Below are 21,780 nucleotides of genomic sequence, written 5' to 3' on the forward strand. Positions count from 1 at the left end.
GGGCTCCTAGGCTGTACCATGACATCCCTAGTAAATAATGTACAGCGCCAAGCACGGTGGGTCCCTGGGCCATGACTCGAGGTCCTAGATAGGATTATAAGCCTGGATAAGGGAGCTGCTGAAGGGTCTAACTAGTAGGATGGGATCTTTCCTGTACAGGGCTCAATGGCTACAAAGATAAAACAGCAGCAGGAAAGTTAAGAGCAACAAGCAGGAGGAGAGCGGCGAGATGCAGGGGGCTGATCCAGGCGGCAGCAGCTGCAGAGAAGGAGGCTCTTGTCTTGTGCCCGCCGGGAAGGGAGTAGAGAGACACACGGGTGTCTTTGACCCGGCTTCTGAACTCCCAGGGGCCCAGCAGTGCCTGGAGAGGCTGCTCGCTGTGAGCTGGAGCAGTGGAGACCAGCGCTTTTGTACAGTCTCACGCCTTGGGGATGCTCTAGCTGTGATTGGAGGCGGTGCTATGAGCACCGCCCCTTGTTGATCATGTGATGAGAAGGCCCCACCCCATGCCCTGGCAAGGAGAGGGGTGGGAACAGGTTTGTGTTAGCAGGTGCCTAGTGAAACTGACACAGGCTTGGAGCGGACCCAGATTCTCCTGGGGCAGCCCCGTCTGTCTGTCTGGCGAGCCTCATGTTGTCCCCGGAGCAGGCCCAGGCAGGGAATTACGGCTCCTGATTCTGCAGCCAGGCCTGCGTTTCTTGCTTCACCTGATTCAGGTGCGGAGAGACTCACAACCCTGAGTGAAGGAACCAGTTTGGTGAATGCAGTTCAGCCTGCCTGGGGTCTGGTCAATGCGATGGCCCCAGCCGCTTTGGAAAGGAGTCTAGTTTGGCTTTGACGTCGGTTAGAATTTGGGGAGGGGGTTTCACCAGAAAGAACGGCATTTAGGGGCTGCAGGTAACACCACTATCAGCCACTGTGTGACCACTGCTCACCCTGCGCCATGCCCTACGGGGCCAGCCAGAATCCGGTGCTTCGTAGGGGCAAAACAAACGGTAGCACCCAGGAGCCCCAATCATGGACCAAGGCCCCATTTTGCAAGGCTTTGTACATTATTTATTAGGGGTATTACGGTAGCGCCCAGGAGTGCCACTCATGGGTCAGGGTACCATTCTGCTGGGCATAACAAAAAGATGGTGCTTGGCCCGAAGAGCTGACTATCTAATTGCTTAGCTTGGCCGTGGAAGGTGCCCAGGAGACAGGCCGGCAGTTCCCTGAGCGGGGCATGCCTTGGAGGGGTTCTTTGTGTAGGACTCAGGATTTGAAGTCTTTGTCGTGTTGTCGTCCCCCACACACAGTAGAGGGTCCCTGGATCCCCTCCAGTCAAGAGGTGCTGGACAGGATCTGTTCTCTTGCTGCACGGGGCCAGATCCTTAGTTCAGCTGCGCTCGTATCCAGCCTGGCAGAAAGGAAGGGGGATCAGAGCCATGGCCCATCTAGCCTGCCACCCCACTACGATCGCTGACTGGGGGCTCTGCTAGGAGCACATCGCTAGCTGGCCTGAGAGCAGCCTCTGAGCCACTTCCCCGAGGGGTCCTTCCACCAGCCAGTGGGTCCTGGCTCAGGGCACAGCCGTCCCATCCAATCCCCACCACTAATCCCCATCTCTTTCCCTCGCAGAGATCCTCAGCGTTGTCTTTCGCAGCGTGAAGAAGGAAGGAGAATGGAAGGTAAGCAGGCCGGGCCTGCTGCCCTGGTGTTCCCCTGGGGATATGCTGTATCCATATATCGTGCTCCTTCCCCTCCAGCTTCTTGGGATTCATTAGGACCCTGAGGTTTTCCAGGCTGGATCAGATCCCTGCTCTGTCTAGCCCATCATCCGTCCCCAGCTAGGCTTGGGTATGTCTGCCTTCCTGCTGCGCTGGATCAGACCCAGCTGGTCCAGCTAGCCCCATATCTCCCCACACACACACCGGATCAGACCACTGGGCCCAGTGAGCCAGCCTGGGTGGGAGGAGGAGCAGGAAAGCGCCAAGCATGGGGGCAGCATGCACCATTGGGCAGGCAGGTTATTGAGCCCCCGGCATGGACTGGGCTGGGGTGTGTGGAGCGGTGGGCTTGGCCGGTGCGGCAGAGGGAGCACAGGGGACTAGGTTTCCCAGTGGCTGGATCTGGTGCAGCAGGATGCTGGGCTGCACGGAGCAGTGGGTTCATTCGGCACAGCAGGAAAGCGGTGGAGATGTTGGGCCGATGGCCTACAGGGCTTTCCTAGGGGAACATGGAGACTCCCCTCGTTCCATTTCTCTGTGCCCTGATCCTGGTTCTGTCCTAGGGCTGGGGAGCGGGTATCTGGTGGATCAGAGCAGGGGATTAGAAGCTAGGACTCCTGGGTTCTGTCCCTGCCTCTTGCACTCACCCTGTCACCTGGACGAAGAGGCTGATCTCCTCCAGTCTAGGAGGATGGAACCATTCTGAATGGCCGGGTGTCCCAGGTTTGTCTCCGACATCTCGTACCAGCCATTCTGCTCAGAGCCGCTCTCCTTGTCGCTCCTCACGCAGTCCTTAGCACGGTCAGCTCAGCCAAGTGCAGGCTTGGTAACGGCCCTGCCGCTCTGCTGTGGAAGGGCTGGGCCGGGAGCCGTCGGCTCTGCCGTTAGCAGTCGCTCTACTCCCTTGGCTGTTCCGTGGATGATGATGGTGGGCGGCTGGGCTCAGGGCAGTGACTAGCTCGTCCGAAGCGGCGCGCTCCCCTCTCGCTACCCCAGGTGCTGATCATGGACCGCCCCAGCACACGCATCCTTTCGTCGTGCTGCAAGATGTCCGACATCGTGGACGAAGGCATCGCGCATGAGTGGCCCCTCCCTCCCGTCTGCTCCCCCCACCAGGGCTCCCCTCCCCCTTGGATACACCTCACAGTCGGGGAGTTGACTTGTCTACATTCACGTTTGCATCTAGTTTCCCCCCTTTGCAGCCCCCTAGATGCCCTCCTTGCTATTGGTACCTTCCCAGCCAGATCTAGTTCCCTTAGCCCGGCGCTTTCAGCCCCTGGAGCCTCTTCACCGCTTTTCTCAGACCCCAGTTAACTCCTCGCTGCTCCTCCCCCATGCTGCGGGCAGGGTCCTGGCAGGGGAGGGGGAATGCTGGCTCCCTGCTCCAGGGTGGAGGAGCCCTGGGGTTGAGGGGCCCAGAGCTGAGCCAGCGCTCTAGGGGGCTGTCCCCAGCACAGTACAGAGGGACGTTCCCTCCCTGTTCCATACTGGGGCAGCATCGCAGCCCATGGCCCCACATCAAATCGGCTGCTGCATTGTAGCCTGTAGAACCCCTCAGCCTGCTGCCAGCGAACATCCCTGTTCCCCTTGGCTTCCCCTCCCCGCATCCCGGTGGAGAGCGGCTGGGGCGGGTGGCTAGGACACACTGACCTGCACCCAATGTCTGCTCTCTCCTAGTCGTGGAAGATATTAACAAGCGCCGGGAGCCAATCCCCAGCCTGGAGGCCATCTACCTGCTCAGCCCTGTGGAGAAGGTAGGAGCTCGGGCCTGGGGCAGCTGGATGGGGAGCAGGGGAGACTCCGGGGCAGCACCTAGTGCAGCCTGGAGGTGACGCCGTCCGGGGGGATGCGCAGCACAAGGTCAGGATGGGAATGGGGCCAGTAGGGGCTCCCCAAGAGGCTGTTTTCCCGGAGCTGGGCTTCGTGTTCTTTGCCACGTGAGCACAGACTGTCCCCCAGACCTCTCCGCAGTGCAGTCCCGTGGGGGTTGGATGGGAAGGTGCAGCAGTCGGAGAGAGGCAACCTCGGCTAGGCTGACCAGATAGCAAGTGTGAAAAACCGGGACAGGTGTTGGGGGGTAACAGGAGCCTATAGAAGGGAAAAAACTAAACATTGCGACTGTCCCTATAAAACCGGGACATCTGGTCACCCTAAGTCCTCAGCTGAGACTCAAAGGGAAGGAGAATCGCTGAGGCAGAGGCTCAGGTGGCAGGAGCTGTGGGGGAGGAGGCTCCTGCGTCTGCAGCAGGGAGGCCAGTGGAGGGAGACGGGGGCAGGGGGCGCTGGCAGAGCAGGGTGAAGCCCAGAACCTGCAGGGGCTGCCCGCAGAGGGAGCGCTGTGGGAGAGGACTTCGACCTGGGACCTGGGGCTCGGGACAGGGCAGCCAGGTTCTCACCTCCTGTCACAATGGCCGGTCATGGAGTCCAAACAGCTTCTGAATACCCTGCCTGGCTAGCTGGGGTGGCGAAGCTGCAGGTGCCCAGCATGGCGCCCAGGGAGGGAGCGGGCCCTGATGGCGGCTGCCTGGGATTGCTGCTTGGCCGGCTGTTCCCTGGGCACTGCTCAGAGCCCACTTAGTTCAGCAGCAAGGCCAATGCCAGGCCCTACCCGTGGCCGGGCACGGACACTTATGTGCCAGTGAGAGACGTGGCTGGGCCCTGAGGATGTCCCAGGCACATGGGCACATGTCCAGCTCCAGGCGGGGAGGGAGCCCAGAGCCAGGGGGTGAAAACCAGCCCACCTCCCGATGACATCATGCTGGGCCCTGAGTCCCCAGGGGCTGGGCATGGGCTGGGCCCTTCGGGCAGCAGGGCGGGGCCTTGGCTGGTGCTGACAACCCCTCCTCTCCCCCCTTTGCAGTCAGTGCAGGCTCTGATCGATGACTTCCAGGGCACCCCCACCTTCACCTACAAGGCAGCTCACGTCTTCTTCCTCAGCCGTGAGTATCGGGGGGCGGGGAATCCCCCTGCCGGGAGCCTGGCCAGCGGCACACTGGAGCCTGGGGGTGGGGGGGTCTCTCTCTGCCGGCAGGCCAGTGCGCAGCACCCTGATTACGCTCTGCCCTCCTGCAGGGGGATACAGACCCAGCAGGCCAGACTGAACGACCCCACCGATCCCTTCCCCCGCTTCTCCCCCATGGGCCTGCCTCCAGCCAGCATGGCTCACAGACACCTGCAGCGTGCGCCCAGAAAGGCGGCCTCTGGCTACCATTCCCAGCATGCATTGCTCCATCCGTCCCAACTGGGGTTTGGGAATGGTACACCCGCAATACCCAGTGTGTCAAGGTCACATCTGCTTCTCCCCATTACAGCCCAAGTCCCTGTTCCTCCTTGTGCATCATGCTGAGTTGTACCCTCCAGTCACTTCCTCCGTGCGGGAGGGCTGAGGGCAGGGTGTGAGACAGGGGCTGCGTAGGAAAAATTGTGGCCCCCCTCGCTGATGCTGCAGACAGGGGCGGCTCTAGGCACCAGCAAAGCAAGCATGTGCTTGGGGCAGCCCATTTGCAGGGGCTGCAGGAATCCAGCCTGGGAGCTGAGAGCCAACAGGGGCCCTGGGAGCTGTAGTTCCTTGGTTAGCTTCCTGCCTATAGAGCCAGCCCTGGAGCAGGGAAAGAACTACATTTCCCAGCATTCCCTTGGCCACTAGCAACAGGAAAGAGGGGGAGGGAGTGAGGTAGCTGAGACCTCATGCTGCAGCCTGCTGTGAATGGAGAGCTGCACTGTGAGTAGGGATACCATATTTTAACATTAAAAAAATAGGACACTCCACGGGGAGGGAGGGTAGCCCCACCCTGCCACCATTCACCCCCTCCGACTGCCCCGCACAGAAAGCCCAACCCATCCAACCCCCCCGATCACCCTTCCCGGGACCACTGCCCCAACTGCCCCGCAGGACTCCACCCCCTATCTAAGCCCCTCTGGTCCTTGTACCCAACTTCCCCCTTCCTGAGACCCCCCCCAACTTCCCCTCTAGGACCCCACCCCCTACCTGTCCCCAGACAACCCCCTGGGACTCCCATGACTATCCAACAGCTGCCTGTCCCCTAACTGGCCCCCCAAACTCCTGACCCATCTAACCCCCCCTTCTCCCTGCCCCTGACTGCCCCCTTGAACCTCTGCCCCATCCAACCCCCCCTGCTCCCTGTCCCTTTACTGCCCCCCCCCCGAACCCCGTACCCCTTCTCCAACCCCCCAACCCCCTTACCGTGCCACTCAGACCAGCGTGTCTGGCTTCGTGCAGCGCGAGACACGCTACTGCATACATGCTGCTGTGCTCCCCCGCGGAGCCACAGGCTCCCCCCCCCCCCCAGCACCTGCCTTCCAGAGTTGAACACCTCAAAATTCAGGAGTGCTCAAGCTCCGTTTGGGCAGCTGTTACTTCATTTCTCCCAAATCAACTATACTGATCCACTGTAACTTGCTGTAGAAAAAGTAGAATAAATTGAGCAAGAAATGCTTCCCAGTGGTTATTAGGACTGGAATTGCTATTTTCAACAGCCATTGCCTGTTTGTTTGTTTGTTTAAAAGGAAGACAGTGATATTGCATTGGCAAATTCCCTATAGAAAGAAAGAGTTGAAGAAAAGAATAATAAAGGCACCTCAACTTTTCCTCATTTATGTAGGACAGTCTTATAATATGCATCCAGATATCCTCCAGTCACACAAGCTGAAAATTGTTCCACTTTACTGCAGTTCTGTAACCATGTGGGAACCAATCCTGTCTGTGTTCTGTGCACATCCAAAATTCCTGCTGAATGACCCACCCTGGGAGCGAGTTACCAGTGACCCAGGGCTGGGGCGGAAGGGGGGTGCAGGTGGAGTGGGTGATCCCAGGGCTGGGGCAGCAGGAGGTGTGTGTGTGTGTGTGGGCAATGGTGGGAGGGTACGGGGAACCCAGAGCTGGGGCAGTAGGGTGTGTGTGGGGGAGAGCCAAGGGCTGGGGCAGCAAGGGGGTGCGGGTGGGGGAGGTGAGAGCCCAGGGCTGGGGAGGCAGGGGGTGGGGGTGGTGGGGGAGAGCCCAGGGCTGGGGTGGGGGGCAGCCAAAATGTTTTTTGCTTGGGGCGGCAAAAAACCTAGAGCCGGCCCTGGCTGCAGAAGGCGAGAACCTGGCGTGACTCTGGTTTGGGGGGGCTGGACTCATCGTTGACTCCTGTGTGGCCCTGCTGACCTGCCCAGGTTCCCCACAGGTGTGCAGCACTACTGCCCCTGCTGTGCCCGTCCTGACCCCGTCTATGGGGGCTGGCGCTGTGCTGGGGTCCTGAGCCCTGTGCCTGTCACCCCCACCCACTGCCTTTGCCTTGCAGCGTGTCCTGACCCTCTGTTCAACGAGCTGCGGAAGTCACGGATCACCAAGGCCAACAAAACCCTCATGGAGATCAACATGGCCTTCCTGCCCTATGAGAGCCAGGTGAGGGGTGACCGGGCTTTGGAGGAGCAGGGCCGCAGGGCAGATGGTGACGTACGACACCCCAACCTTAGTGTTCCCCATGGCTCAGGGCGGGGACACCTTTCCCTTCTAGGGCCCTGAGTTTGATGCCAGCACAGGGCAGCAGGGACTAGCCGGCTGCTCACACCCTGTGAGACGTGGAATCGCTGGCTTGGATGTATGGGGGAGGAGGGCGCTGCCTCCCTGGCTTTACCAGTTCTTACTGATGGTTTATAACAGGCCTGCAAGACAGCCCGATACTCCGCACACCTGCCCTTTGCCCAACCGTCCCATCCCCTCCTTGTGTCATCAATGGGTTCCGCCCCCTCACGACCCTGAGGGGAGGGCTGTGTTGTAGCCCCATTGCATTGATGGGGAAACTGAGGCACAGAGAGACATGAGCCTGGTCTACACACAAAAGCTTTGTTGGTACGGGTTTGTTACGGGGACATGAGAGAGAACATCCCCCCTGTAACTGATGCAGCTGTGCTGGCAGAGCCCCTGGGTAGATGCCGTTATGCTGGCAAAGCAGTTCTTCTTCTTCTTCGAGTGCTTACTCCTATCGATTCCAATTAGGTGTGCGCGCGCTGCGTGCACGATCGTCGGAAGATTTTTACCCTAGCAACTCTCAGTGGGTTGGCTGAGGCGCCCCCTGGAGTGGCACCCTCATGGTGCCCGATATATGCCCCTGCCGACCCAGCACCCCCTCAGTTCCTTCTTACCGCCCATGACAGTCGTTGGAACTGTGGAGAGCGGCATAGCTGACCTCCACAGCCCTAGCGTACTCGTTGTGTTATAGATAGTTCTTTAGTATAGTTTAACAGTTTTAGCAGTTTTAGAGTAGTTCTTAGTAAGTTTTGTATATATAGTGTATATAAGTTGAGGAAACAGGGTTTATCCCCTTCCTCTGCCCCGGTACCAAGGCTCATGCCCAAGTCTCCGGATTTCAAGCCTTGCTCAGCCTGTTTCAAGCCGATGCCCATTGGAGACCCCCATGACTCCTGTTCGAAGTGCCTGGGGGAAGCTCGTCAGCCTGATAAGTGCCGCATTTGCAAGGCTTTCAAGTAGGGTTACCATATTTTGTGCCTCCAAAAGGAGGACACTCCACAGGGCCCTGGCCCCGCCCCAAGCCCCGCCCCCTCCCCCTCCCCAACTCCGCCCCTCCCCAAAGTCTCCGCCCCCTCCCCTGCTTCCCGCGAACATTTGATTCGCGGGAAGCCTGGGCAGGTAAGGGGGGGTGTGGGGGGAGGAGGTGCGGCCCAGGCTGGCCCCCCCGGCGGCTCCAGCCTGGGTCGGCTCGGGCCCCGGGGTGCCGGCCCTGGCCCCCGGCCGACCACCCCCGGCCCGCCCAGCACTGCCGGCCGGCCCCCGGCGGCCCAGCACACCCCCCGGCTCCGGCGGCCCAGCGCACCCCCCGGATCCCGGCCCCGCGGCCCAGCGCACCCCCCCGGCGGCCCGACCCCGCGGCCCAACGCACCCCCCCGGCGGCCCGGCTCCCGGCCCGACCTCCCGGCCCCGCGGCCCAGCGCACCCCCCCGGCGGCCCGGCTCCCGGCCCGACCCCCCGGCTCCCGGCCCCGCGGCCCAACGCACCCTCCCCCCCCCGGCGGCCCGGCTCCCGGCCCGACCCCCCGGCTCCCGGCCCCGCGGCCCAACGCACCCCCCCGGCGGCCCGGCTCCCGGACCGACCCCCCGGCTCCGCGGCCCAGCGCACCCCCCCCCCCGGCGGCCCGGCTCCCGGCCCGACCCCCCAGCTCCGCGGCCCAGCGCACCCCCCCGGCGGCCCGGCTCCCGGCCCGACCCCCCGGCTCCCGGCCCCGCGGCCCAACGCACCCCCCCGGCGGCCCGGCTCCCGGCCCGACCTCCCGGCCCCGCGGCCCAGCGCACCCCCCCGGCGGCCCGACCCCGCTGCCCAGCGCACCCCCCCGGCGGCCCGGCTCCTGGCCCGACCCCCCCGGCTCCCGGCCCCGCGGACCCCCGCGGCCCAGCGCACCCCCCCGGCGGCCCGGCTCCCGGCCCGACCCCCCCGGCTCCGCGGCCCAACGCACCCCCCCGGCGGCCCGGCTCCCGGCCCGACCCCCCGGCTCCCGGCCCCGCGGACCCCCGCGGCCCAGCGCACCCCCCCGGCGGCCCGGCTCCCGGCCCGACCCCCCGGCTCCGCGGCCCAACGCACCCCCCCGGCGGCCCGGCTCCCGGCCCGGCACCGCGCGCCCGGCCCCGCGACCCCGGCTCAGCCCTCCCTCCCGATTTTCCCGGACATGCCCGGCTTTTGGGGGATTTCCCCCCGGACGGGGATTTGAGCCCCCAAAAGCCGGACATGTCCGGGAAAATCCGGACGTATGGTAACCCTACTTTCAAGCCTCGCACAAAAAAGGAGCAGGACTTCCATCTAAAACAGCTTCTGATGGAAGTGGCACTTAGCCCGGTGCCCCCGCCCCGCGCGCAGACCAGGCACCGTCGGTCCGCAGTGCGCCTCCGGCACCAGAGCGACCCAGCACCAGCCAGGTACCTTGGCACCGGATGTCTCCGGCACCGGTACAGACGCGGTACCGCTCTCTGTCTCCGTGGCCCAAGAAGCAGCACAAACCACCTGCTGCTCCTCCCCAATTACAAGCGCCACCCACGGCCTCAGGGGAACAGCAACCCGTGCTGGATCACAACACATAGTCGCCAACTCCGGCACCTTCGATTCTGGTGCCGCAAGCACCGTTGAGTCTGGTGCATATAAGCTCCCCAGTGCACACCGTGGTTGAGCTGGGCCTGCCATCCACTCCGGAGACCTTCTCCACCGCTCGAGACCTGATCGTGCTGACTGAGCCTGGACTGTCTCAGTCTCCTGCACCGCCGGTGCAGACTGTCCAATCCATAGGGAAGCCCACCTTCATACGACCTCCATCACAGAGCAAGACAGCTCGGCACCGCTCTCAATCCCGGACCCGGTCGCAGTCCCGCAGATGGTCCCGGTCTCGGCGCCGCTCGCAGTCCTGGCACTGATCCCCATCTCGGCACCAGTCGCACTCGCAGTGCCGCTCCACCTCCCGAAGGTCCCCCTCCTGGTATGATCGGTACCGATCCTGCTCCCGGCACCGATCATCGCGCAGCCGATCGCGGCACCGCCCACACCGTCGGTCTTCGTCCAGAAGGCGTGGTCATGGCAATAGGAGGCGACAATCTGGTCCGCCAGAATCAGGGCCCAGACAAAACTTTTGAAGCTGCGCTCCAGGACGGAGCACCAGTCTCCTCCCAGGATCCTTCCCTATCTTTCTCCAACCGCTTCTCCTGTTTCCTCCCTGCATGGTCCCGCATAACGTCAGACCGCTGGGTCCTACGCACGGTGGAAACTGGATACCATCTTCAGTTTGTTTCTCCCCTCCCTTCCCACCCTCCCTCCCCATCCCTCTTCAGGGACCCTTCTCACGAGCAACTCCTCTTATAGGAATAGGAGTACTTGTGGCACCTTAGAGACTAACAAATTTATTAGAGCATAAGCTTTCATGGACTACAGCCCACTTCTTCGGATGCATCCTCTTATAGGAGTTACAAGCGCTCATGTCTGTTGGAGCAGTGGAAGAGGTACCAAAGGACTGGAGGGGCAGGGGTTTTTACTCCCGCTACTTCCTAATCCCCAAGGCAAAGGGGGGACTTCGACCCATCCTGGACCTACACGGACTCAACAAATTCATGCTAAAGTTGAAGTTCCGCATGGTTACCCTGGGAACCATTATCCCTTCCCTGGATCCTGGAGACTGGTACGCCGCCCTCAACATGAAGGACGCGTACTTCCACATAGCCATTTACCCACCGCACAGGCGGTTCCTTTGTTTTGTGGTCGGACAGCAGCATTTCCAATTTACCGTTCTCTCCTTCGGCCTGTCCACAGCGCCAAGGGTCTTCACAAAATGTATGGCTGTCGTAGCGGCCTGGCTCTGCAGACATCAGATCCAAGTGTTTCCGTACCTCGACGACTGGCTCATTCGGGGTCGGTCACAGCTACAGGTGCGGTCTCACGTTCGGTTCATCATGACTTGCTTCAGGCAACTGGGCCTGCTGCTCAACGCCGAACAGTCCACTTTGGAGCCAACCCAAAGAATAGACTTCATTGGGGCGATCCTGGACTCGAATCTCGCCAGGGCGTGCCTACCGCAGGCCCACTCCAGGGCGTGCCTACCACAGGCCCGCTTCCAGTCCATGATGACCATTGTTCATGGGCTCCAAAGCTTCCCGACCTCGACAGCACACACGTGCCTCGGTCTTCTGGGCCACATGGCCTCGTGCACCTTCGTGACCAGACATGCCAGACTATGCCTCCGCCCACTTCAGACCTGGCTCTCATCAGTGTACAGTCCAGGCCGAGACAGTTTGGACACAGTATTCACGGTGCCAACGGAGGTCTTATCCTCTCTGGGTTGGTGGCTAAACCCCAGCCTTGTTTGCGGGGGGATGCCATTCCATGCTCCACAGCCCTCTCTAGTCCTCACCACGGACGCGTCATCTCCGGGCTGGGGCACTCACCTCGCGGACCTTCGCACACGAGGTCTTTGGTCCACACAAGAAATAACCCTGCACATCAACGTAAGGGAACTGAGAGCAGAACGCCTGGCATGTCAGGTATTCCGCGAACATCTGCAGGGCCGTTGTGTCACAATCTTCACAGATGACACAACGGCCATGTTTTACATCAACAAGCAAGGCGGAGCGCGGTCGTCCCTCCTCTGTCAGGAAGCCATACATCTCTGGGAATTCTGCATAGCCCACTCAATCGACCTGGTGGCGTCTTTTCTCCCAGGAGTCCAGAACACCTTAGCAGATCGCCTCAGCAGGGTCCTTCCTGGCTCACGAGTGGTCGATACATCCGGACGTTATTCATTCTGTTTTCTGAAGGTGGGTATTTCCCCACATAGACCTTTTCGCCTCTCGAGAGAATCGGAAGTGCCAGGTGTTGTGCTCTCTCGACGGACGTTCCCCGGGCTCCCTGTCGGATGCCTTCCTAATGCTGTGGAAAGACCACCTGCTCTATGCCTTCCCTCCATTTCTGTTGGTCCACAAGGTCCTGCTGAAGTTACGCAGAGACAAGGCCCGCTTAATCTTGATCGCTCCAGCGTGGCCCAGACAACACTGGTATAGCACATTCCTCGATCTGTCGGTGACCAAACCAATCACTCTACCATTGTGGCCGGACCTGATCACTCAGGAACACGGCAGGTTATGTCATCCGGACCTGCAGTCCCTCTACCTGACTGCTTGGATGCTGCATGGCTGACTCAATCCGAGCTGCGTTGCTCCACTTGTGTTGCAGCAAGTGCTCTTGGGGAGCAGAAAGCCTCCACTAGGTCCACATACCTGGCCAAATGGAAGCGCTTCTCCTGCTGGTGTGCCCTAAACAACACTGTCCCTATGGGGGTGCCAGTACCTACCATCCTAGACTATCTCTGGTCCTTGAGACAGCTAGGCCTTGCTGTTTCATCTATCAGAGTCCACCTAGCAGCGATTTCAGCCTTCCACCCAGGTGAGAACGGGCACTCAGTCTTCTCCAGTCCCATGGTAAGCAGGTTCCTCAAGGTTTTAGAATGCCTGTACCCACAAATTCGTCAGCCAGCCCCTATGTGGGACCTCAATCTGGTCCTATCTAGACTCATGGGTGCCCCCTTTGAGCCGATGGCCACCTGCTCGCTTCTGTACCTGTCCTGGAAAACAGCTTTCCTCATCGCTATCACATCGGCGAGACGAGTCTCAGAACTTCGGGCCCTCACATCGGACCCACCGTATACGGTGTTCCATAAGGACAAGGTACAGCTGCAACCACACCCCGCCTTCCTCCCTAAGATGGTGTCTGCCTTCCATGTCAATCAAGACGACTTCCTCCCGGTCTTCTTCCCGAAGCCGCACGCTTCACGAAGGGAACAACAGCTACATTCCCTAGACGTTCGCAGGGCTCTTGCCTTTTACATCGAGCATACGAAGCCGTTCAGAAAGATGTCCCAGCTGTTCGTAGCGGTGAAAGGACTTCCGGTCTCTTCACAGCAAATCTCGTCTTGGATTAAATCATGCATCTGTGCACGTTACGACTTGGCTGGTGTCCCAGCTCCACAACTCACTGCCCATTCCACTCGGGCTCAAGCTTCGTCCTCTGCCTTCCTGGCTCATGTGCCCATACAGGAGATCTGTAGGACAGCGACTTGGTCATCCGTGCATACCTTCGCTTCCCACTATGTCATAGTGCAGCAGTCCAGGGATGATGCGGGATTTGGGCCTTCATTCCGCGACATCTCACTCCGACCCCACCGCCTAGGTAAGTCTTGGGAGTCACCTAATTGTAATCGATATGAGCAAGCACTCGAAGAAGAAAAGACGGTTACTCACCTTTGTAACTGTTGTTCTTTGAGATGTGTTGCTCATATCCATTCCAAACCTGCCCTCCTTCCCCACTGTCGGAGTAGCCGGCAAGAAGGAACTGAGGGGGCGCTGGGTTGGCAGGGGCATATATCCGGCGTCATGAGGGCGCCACTCCAGGGGGCACCTCAGCCGACCCACCAGGAGTTGCTAGGGTAAAAATCTTCCGACAATCGTGCACGCAGCGCGCGCACACCTAATTGGAATGGATATGAGCAACACATCTCGAAGAACAACCGTTACAAAGGTGAGTAACCGTCTTTTTCGCCATTGTACCTTATTTCATCTGGGGCACCGGTGCCAGCTGTGCCAAGAGAAGCTTTGGCTGGTATAAGCTGAGTGTGCGTCAGGAGGCTTTGCTGGCTCACCCGTCCCGTTGCACCAGCAAACCCTTCGTGGGCCGATACTGTTTTATTGGTGTCCAAGCACGTTTTCCCCAATGGCTCGTTCTCTTCGTCCAGGGAAATAAGCGACAGCGGCAGACGCGCGTTGATGCCGGGTTTGCCCGTGACTATTCTGGGGTTTTTGCCAGACTAGAAGTGTGGCCAAGCCCCCTCCCCCAACATTGACTTCTCCAGGGCAGAGACACACCCCTGAGAGCACCCGGGAGTCTGCAGCCAAGTAAGGACCTGAACCCGGGGTATCTTCGTCCCAGGCTGGTGAATGAATCTCTGGGCCGCTGTCCCTCTACCACAACAGGAGTGGCACTGGCAAAGGGATCTCCCTCACTAGGGACTCGCTACGGCTCCGCCAGGCTGGCCTGGTCCAACAGCGCATCTTAGGGGCGCAGTATGGGGCACCGCTGGCCTGGCTGCCAGCACTTGGCACCAGGGTCTGATCTCTGTTCCCTACGCCCCCCAGGTGTACTCCCTGGACAGGCCACAGACCTTCCACATCTGGTTCAGCCCCTACCACTCCTTGGAAAAGAACAAGCAGATGGAGATGCTGGCAGAGCAGATTGCCACATTGTGTGAAACCCTGGAGGAGTACCCAGCCATCCGCTACAGGAAGTGAGTGTGCCCGGGGGGAGAGGTACCCAGCCATCCGCTACAGGAAGTGAGTGTGCCCGGGGGGAGGGGTACCCAGCCATCCGCTACAGGAAGTGAGTGTGCCCGGGGGAGGGGTACCCGGCCATCCGCTACAGGAAGTGAGTGTGCCCGGGGGAGGGGTACCCGGCCATCCGCTACAGGAAGTGAGTGTGCCCAGGGGGAGGGGTACCCGGCCATTCGCTACAGGAAGTGAGTGTGCCCAGGGGGAGGGGTACCCGGCCATCCGCTACAGGAAGTGAGTGTGCCCAGGGGGAGGGGTACCCGGCCATCCGCTACAGGAAGTGAGTGTGCCCAGGGGGAGGGGTACCCGGCCATCCGCTACAGGAAGTGAGTGTGCCCGGGGGGAGGGGTACCCGGCCATCCGCTACAGGAAGTGAGTGTGCCCGGGGGGAGGGGTACCCGGCCATCCGCTACAGGAAGTGAGTGTGCCCGGGGGAAGGGGTACCCAGCACCCCCTATAGGTAGTGAGTGTGCCATGGGGAGATACCCGGCCATCCTCTACAGGAAGTGAGTGTGTCTGGAGGGAGACGGTTACCTGGTCATCTCCTACAGGAAGTGCGTGTGCTCCTGGGGGAGGAGCTGTTTCTACCCACAGGGTTTGTCTTTGCTGCAGGGCCCGTGAAGATAACTTACACCTGGCGCATGCTGTGCTGGCCAAACTCAAGGTGTTCAAGGCATACGAGCCCAGCATGGGAGAGGTGAGCGAGCTGTGCTGGCCAGGCCCTCACCATGGGACAGAGCTGCGGGGGGAGAGGGAGCACATGAGAAGTAGAAGAAAGGTGGAGTGATTTAGAACCTGCTCGAAGATCCTGGCGGGCGGAGGGGTGGGGTCTAGACCCCCTTGGAGATCCTGAGGGCTCGGGAGAACAATAGTATTCCCTGTGTGGTTGGACTAACGGCCCCAGCCCTTCTCTAACAGTGGCCATGGGCGGATCGAAAAGTGCTTTACAAAGGCCAGTGTCCTTATCCCCTCTCTACGGATGGGGAAACCGAGGCACCGACTGGGGAAGTGTGTGCCCAGCACAATCTCTCTGTTTATAAACAGGGCAGTTCGGTCACAGAACTAAGCTTCGCACACAGAGCCTCTTCCACGCCTGGACACTCCTGTCTGTGTGTGCTCCTACACCCATCCCCATGGTATCGGAACCTCACTAATGAATTCAGCCTCCCAGGGGAGGCAGGGTGGCCTGTGTTACAGATGGGGAAACTGAGGCATGCAGGGAGTCTGTCAGAGCAGGAATAGAACCCAGCTCTCCCGAGTCTTAGCCACAAGTCAGCCCTGGCCTGTGGGCTTCCCCCAGCTCCTGCCGTCCCTGTCCCACCCCCAGCAGAGGGGAGCTGCAAACCCACCCTGCCCTGGATTCTCGCACGGGAAACCCAGTGGCTCCTGTCCCCCTAGGAGAAACAAAGTGATGTAAAATCCAAGGCCTGCCCAGATCTCTCCCTCCTGTTGCTTCTGCTCTTGCTTCCAGCCTTTGCCGAGCTGCTGGGAGACTGTGCACCTGTGACCAACTGGGAATGTTCGTAATATCTTTTATGAATCCAATGTGTGCCTCAGTTTCTCCTATATGTTTCATGGCTTCTCTGGCAGGGGGTGGGGGGGAAGGACTCTCAGGGAAGGTATGAGTCATGGCGGGGAGTGGGGGCGTCACCTCCCTGTCTTGGTGAAATGAAGAGAATCGGACCCAGATCAGCCTGGGAGCCAGAAAGACCATGACATCTCCAATGGCTCCTGGCTGGACGCTCCCAGCAGGGAATCGGAGCAGAGGCCCCAGCTCGAGAACACAGGGTTGGGAAGGTTTGAGCTGGGGGATAAGTGAGGGAAGCTGGGAGCTCTCGCCTGAGAACTGACCAAGGTCAGACTGAGGCCTGGTCTACATGAGCCAATTAGGTCGGTGTAACTGCATCGTTCTTCTTCGAGGGCTTGCTGATATCCATTCCAATTAGGTGTGTGAGCGCCGCATGCACGATCGTCAGAGAATTTTTACCCTAGCAACACCTGGAGCAGCGCCTTTATGGCGCTGGATATAGACCCCAGCCGAGCCAGTGCCCTCTCAGTTCCTTCTCAGTGCTCGTGACGGTCGTTGGAACTGTGGAGCGCGGCTTTGCTGATCTCCACTTTCCCTAGCGTTTTCTTTCCTGTAGTTGTATAGTTGTTGTTATAGTTACTGTAGCATAGTTGTAGTTATAGTTTTAGTCGTAGTTATAATGTATATAGAATTAGATAGTGGGTTGGGGGGGGTTCTCTCCCCTCCTACCCACCTGCCACTTGGGCTAATTCCCAAGGCTCCGGGTTTTAAAACTTGTTCGGCCTGCTCCAAGCCCATGCCAATGGGAGACCTCCACGACTCCTGCTTGAAGTGCCTTGGGGAGTCTCACCAGTCCAACAAGTGCAAAATCTGTAAGGCATTCTGACCTTGGACCAAAAAGGAGCAAGACTTTTGGTTAAAGCAGCTCCTAATGGAGGCGGCTCTTAGCCCAGACCCTCCAGCGGCGCGCAGAGACCCGGCACCGAGCACTTCGGTACGTAGCGCCCTGGCAACAGCAGCAGGTTCTACACCTCGGATAAACTCTAATAGAGACCCGCGGCACCAACCCTCCCCACCACCGCAGCCAGCACAACTGACCCAGTGCCGATCTCTTTCACCTGGCTCCAAGCGGCACCGCAGGACAGAGACGGCGGATCCACCTCAGCTGTTGCTGGCACCCATGAAACCAGCCTCGGAGTCGCGTCCAGGTTCGGAGCGACTGAGGGGCAAGCACCGATTCTGGCACCGTTGAGTCCGGCACCGATTCTGGCACCGTTGAGTCCGGTGCGCATAAGCTCCCCAGAACATACTGTGATTGAACCCCAGCTTCCGTCAACACTGGAGACCTTTGCAGCGGCACAAGACATTATCGCCCTAATGGACTCTGCCTAACCACAGACCGTGGTACCACCTCTGGTTTGAGCAGTGCAATCTAGAGGCAAGCCAGCCCTGATTCGCCCGACAACTCCCCCGGCAGAAACACAGCACTGTTCCCAGTCCCGGATTTGAACCTGCTCACAGTCCCGACGACGCTCACAGTCCCAGCGCCGCTTCCTCTCGCGGCACCGGCCATACTCGCGTTGCCGGTCGTACTCGTGGCACCGCTCCGCCTCACACCAAGGCACTCGGTACCGGTCGGATTCCCGCTGTCGCTCCCGGCACCAGTCAGAGCGGTGATCTCCTTCCTGGAACCGATCATGGCACCGATCCTAGAGACAGTCATCATCGAAACTGCGGTCTGGATCTCGGTATCAGTCCGGGCCCCGGCATCGATCCTGCTCCCAGCACCAATCCCCGACACTGTGACAGCTCCGCGCACTGACGACTCAGCTCCACTCTCCATCGCGTCCGGGAGAACCGACACAGTCGCACTCGGCACCGCCCTGGCCCTCACGCTCTGCCTCTCCCTCATCACAGTCCAAGAGAGACTCGCATCCAGGGTACCATGCCTCGGGTCAGGGCGAGGGGGATGCCGGATGCTGGCACAAAGAGGATAACAGTCACGGCCAAGGACCACCTCAATGGTCCTTTTGGACCCTGTGGGCATACCACCAGGCCCAGGGGGTACCGTCGGGAGCCTCCCGGTCAACCCACTCAGAGCCTCGCATCCCAGAGGTCACCATAAGCTGTCCTGCCCCACGGGGTATGGATGCCCCAGCCTCCACCTCTGGACATGCTCCAGACCGCTGCGGCGGGGATCCCGAGCAGCAGGACCCGTCACAGCAGGAAGGACCACCGGACCCTCTAGCACCAGTAGCGTCCTCCTCATCTTCCCCAGATGAGGCAGTGGCACGGACAACAATCTCTGGCCCTCCTCCAATAGACTTTCATGCCCACCAAGACTTACTACGTAGGGTGGCACGTAATATGAACCTTCAGGCAGAGAAGGTGGTGGAGCTGGAGGATCCAGTGGTCGATATCCTGTCAGCAGAGACCCCGTCCAGAGTGGCTTTGTCCCTCATTCGTACCATCCATACCAATGCCAAAACAATATGGCAGACGCCTGCTTCGATTCCCCAAACAGCTAGAGGGGTGGAGAGGAAATACTTTGTTCCCTCCAAAGAGTATGAGTATTTATCTACTCACCCTCAGCCGTGTTCACTAGTAGTGGCCTCGGTAAACGAAAAGGAGAGGCATGGGCAACAGGCTCTGGCACCCAAGTCAAAGGACGCCAGGCGCCTCGACTTATTCGGGCGCAAGATTTATTCTTCCGGGGGGCTGAAGCTCAAGGTTGCGAACAAACAGGTGCTCCTGAGTTGCTATGACTATAATTCATGGAACTCTATGTTAAAATTAAAAGAACTAGTGGCCCCAGAGTCCAGGGACGAGTTTGGGGCTCTAGTGGAGGAGGGTAAAAAGGTGGCCAGGACCGCCTTACAGGCCTCCTTAGATGCGTCGGACTCGGCTGCCAGGCCCCTTGCATCGGGCATAGCCATGTGCCCGCGCCGCATATCGTGGCTTCAGGTGTCGGGTTTGCCTCCAGAACTACAGCAAACCCTACAGGACCTTCTAATTGAAGGACAAGGCCCGTTTTCCGAAAAGACGGACTCTTGATTACAGAGCCTCAAGGATTCCAGGACTATAATGTGCTCCCTGGGAATGCATACATCGGTCACCTAACGCAGACCCTTTAAACCGCAGCCTCAGCGGTCCTACCCACCTCCTTGGCCGAGGCAGGACTTTTATAGGAGGCATGGAAGAGGTGGCAGGAAAAAATCCACCGGCCACCAGCCCGGTCAGAACCAAGGCCCGCCCAAACCACCGGCGGGACCTGAACAGAACTTTTGAAGGTGCGCCCGAGGACAGCATACCAGTTACTATCCAGGATTCTTCCCCTCCGTTCCGGAATCGTCTCTCCCGCTTCCACCATGCGTGGTCCCTTATAACCACAGACCGTTGGGTTCTTCGCACAGTGGAAAAGGAATATTCTCTCCAATTTTCTTTCTCCCCTTCATCCCCATCCCTCTTCAGGGACCACTCTCAAGAGCAGCTCCTCATCCAGGAGGTGCAGATGCTTCTCGCCATGAGAGTGATCGAGTAGGTTCCAAGAGAGCTAAAGGGCAGGGGTTTTACTCCCGTTACTTCTTAATCCCCAAGGCTAAGGGTGGGCTCCGCCCTATCCTGGACCTGCACGGACTCAACAAATTCATGGTAAAATTGAAGTTCCGTATGGTATCACTGGGGACCATTATTCCTTCCCTGGATCCTGGAGACTGGTCCCTCGACATGAAGGACATGTACTTCCACATAGTGATTCATCTGGCACACAGAAGTTTCCTTCACTTTGTGGTCAACTGCGAACACTATCAGTTCACAGTCCTCCCTTTCGGCCTTTCCACGACCCCCAGAGTATTCACCAAATGTATGGCGGTCGTGGCAGCCTCCCTTTGTTGGCAGCAGATCCAAGTATTTCCGTATCTTGACGATTGGCTTATCAGGGGCCGCACCAGGGAACAAGTGCAGTCCCACGTTCAAGTTACCATAGCCATGTTTCATCAGCTGGGCCTTCTGCTCAACGTCGAAAAGTCGACTCTGGAGCCAACCCAGAGAATAGAGATTATTGGGGCAGTCCTAGACTCCAGACTGGCCAGAGCCCTCCTTCCGGAGCCCCGCTTCCAGTCGCTGGCGAACATCATTCGCAGCCTTCAAAGTTTCCCAGCCTCAACGGTAAAAACGTATCTGAGCCATTCCAGGCCTGGCTATCCTCAGTATATCGTCCAGGTCGGGACAGCTTGAATATAGTGGCCACCACTCCAGAAAGGGTCCTAACCTCTCTCCGCTGGTGGTTGGTCCCAGGGACAGTATGCGAATGGGTCCCATTTCACGCCCCTCAGCCATCCTTGTCCCTAGTCAGAGACGCTTCATCCCTAAGATGGAGCACCCACCTGGGGGACCTCTGAACACAGGGTCTATGGACTGCAGCCGAGTTATCCCTTCACATCAATGTATGAGAGCTGATGGCAGTGCGCCTGGCATGTCAGGCATTCTGGGAGCAACTACACGGTCGTTGTGTGGCAGTCCTCACAGACAACACCACGGCCATGTTTTACGTCAACAAGCAAGGGGGAGCCCGATTGTCCCTCGTTTGTCGGGAGGCCATTCGCCTGTGGGAGTTCTGTATAGCCCACTCTATCCATCTGGTAGCGTCCTTTCTGCCGGGGGTCCAGAACACACTGGTGGACTGCCTCAGCAGGTCCTTCCAGTCTCACGAGTGGTCAGTTTGTCAAGATGTCATCCACTCCATCTTCCTGAGGTGGGGGTTTCCCCAAGTCGACCTGTTCGCCTCACGCGCCAATCGGAAGTGCCAGACGTTTTGCTCTCTCCAAGGGAGGTCCCCGGGGTCACAGTCAGACACTTTCCTGATTCCGTGGAAGGACCAGCTCTTCTACATCTTTCCTCCGTTCCCGTTAGTCCACAAGGTTCTGATTCTGGTCACCCCAGCGTGGCCCAGACAACACTGGTACACCACGCTGCTGGAACTATTGGTAGACACTCCGATTCCACTACTCGCTCTGGCTGGACCTGTTCTTGCAAGACCACGGTCGCCTTTGTCACCCTGACATGCCATCCCTCCATCTCACAGGGTGGATGCTGCATGGCTAACACAGTCGGAGCTACTCTACTCACACACGGTACAGCAAGTTCTGCTAGGTAGCAGGAAACCCTCCACTCGAGCCATGTATCTCGCCAAATGGAAGCGTTTTTCCTGCTGGTGCGCTCAACGCAACACGCCACCTTTGCAAGCGCCGGTGCCTCTCATCCTGGAATATCTTCTCTCCCTAAAACAGCAGGGCCTGGCGATATCATCAGTTAGGGTGCACCTGGCAGCCATTTCGGCTTTCCACCCAGGAGACCGTGGTCGTTCTATCTTCTCCAACACAACGGTCGGTAGGTTTCTTAAAAGACTGGACCGTCTCTACCCGCAGATGCAACAACCAGTCCTGGCATGGGACCTTAACCTGGTCCTCTCCAGACTCACGGGGCTCCCGTTCGAGCCGATGGCCACCTGCTCACTTCTCTATCTCTCTTGGAAGACGGCCTTTCTCATAAGCATTACTTCAGCGAGATGCGTATCCGAGATCAGAGCCCTTACATCGGAACCGCCATACACAGTCTTCCAAAAGGACAAGGTGTAGCTTCGCCCTCACCCTACCTTTCTCCCCAAGATAGTATCATCCT

At 59.3% G+C, this 21,780-nt stretch overlaps 1 pseudogene; it reads left to right on the plus strand.

The window, feature by feature from the left end:
- Nucleotides 1-2,705: 2,705 nt before the first annotated feature.
- LOC128828462 (syntaxin-binding protein 2-like) overlaps nucleotides 2,706-21,780 on the plus strand; it is a 36,830-nt pseudogene continuing 17,755 nt past the window's right edge.

The sequence above is a fragment of the Malaclemys terrapin genome, chromosome 23 (genome assembly GCF_027887155.1).
Source record: "Malaclemys terrapin pileata isolate rMalTer1 chromosome 23, rMalTer1.hap1, whole genome shotgun sequence".
Taxonomy (NCBI): Eukaryota; Metazoa; Chordata; order Testudines; family Emydidae; genus Malaclemys; species Malaclemys terrapin.